A 1,661-nucleotide genomic window follows, 5' to 3' on the forward strand; every position below is an offset into this window, starting at 1 on the left:
TTGGAGGAGCTGGAGGAGCGGGAGCGTCGGGAGAGCAACAAGTTGGGGGATGAAAAGACCCCAATAACTCCCTAATAACCTCGAAATTAGGGCTAATAAGTCCTAATTAAAGGCTAATTAAGGCTAATTAAGGTGTTAATTAATTAGTTAGAGGAGCTGAGGGCCAACTAGGGGCAGTTTTAGGAGCGGGAGCGTCAAGAGAGCAAAAAGTTGGGGGATGAAAAGGCCCCAATAACTCCCTAATAACCTCGAAATTAGGGCTAATAACTCCCAAATTAAGGCTAATTAATGTGAATTAACACTAATTAAGGCTAATTAAGGTGTTAATTAATTAGTTAGAGGAGCTGAGGGCCAACTAGGGGCAGTTTTAGGAGCGGGAGCGTCAAGAGAGCAAAAAGTTGGGGGATGAAAAGGCCCTAATTCCTCCTAATAACTCCTAATAACCACCTAATAAATGCTAATTAAGGCTAATTAAGGTGTTAATTAATTAGTTAGAGGAGCTGAGGGCCCGCTGGCGGGAGCTGGAGGAGCGGGAGCACCGGGAGAGCAAAAACTTGGCTGATGAAGAGGCCTCTATAACTCCCTAATAACCTCAAAATTAGGGCTAATAACTCCTAATAAACACTAATTAAGGCTAATTAAGGTGTTAATTAATTAGTTGGAGGAGCTGAGGGCCCGCTGGCGGGAGGTGGAGGAGCGGGAGCATCGGGAGAGCAACAAGTTGGGGGATGAAAAGACCCCAATAACTCCCTAATAACCTCAAAATTAGGGCTAATAACCCCTAATAAACGCTAATTAAGGCTAATTAAGGTGTTAATTAATCAGTTAGAGGAGCTGAGGGCCCGCTGGCGGGAGCTGGAGGAGCGGGAGCGCCGGGAGAGCAACAAGTTGGGGGATGAAAAGACCCCGATAACTCCCTAATAACCTCAAAATTAGGGCTAATAACTCCCAAATTAAGGCTAATTAATGTGAATTAACACTAATTAAGGCTAATTAAGGATGTTAATTAATTAGTTAGAGGAGCTGAGGGCCCACTGGTGGGAGCTGGAGGAGTGGGAACACCGGGAGAGCAAGAACTTGGTTGATGAAGAGGCCCTATAACTCCCTAATAACCCCTAATAACCACCTAATAAATGCTAATTAAGGCTAATTAAGGATTTACTTAATTAGTTAGAGGAGCTGAGGGCCCGCTGGCGGGAGCTGGAGGAGCAGGAGCGCCGGGAGAGCAACAAGTTGGTCAACAAAGAGACCCTAATTCCTCCTAATAACCCCTAATAACCACCTAATAACCCCTAATAAATGCTAATAAAGGCTAATTAAGGTGTTAATTAATTAGCTGGAGGAGCTGAGGGCCCGCTGGCGGGAGCTGGAGGAGCGGGAGCGTCGGGAGAGCAACAAGTTGGGGGATGAAGAGGCCTCTATAACTCCCTAATAACCTCAAAATTAGGGCTAATAACCCCTAATTAAGGCTAATAAAGGTTAATTAAGGTGTTAATTAATTAGTTAGAGGAGCTGAGAGCCCGCTGGCGGGAGCTGGAGGAGCGGGAGCGCCGGGAGAGCAAGAAGTTATAACTCCCTAATAACCTCTAATAACTCCCTAATTAAAGCTAATAACCCCTAATAAACACTAATAAAGGCTAATTAAGGTGTTAATTAATCAG

Source organism: Myiozetetes cayanensis, unplaced genomic scaffold (genome assembly GCF_022539395.1).
Source record: "Myiozetetes cayanensis isolate MyiCay16 unplaced genomic scaffold, myiCay2020 scf527, whole genome shotgun sequence".
Lineage (NCBI taxonomy): Eukaryota > Metazoa > Chordata > Aves > Passeriformes > Tyrannidae > Myiozetetes > Myiozetetes cayanensis.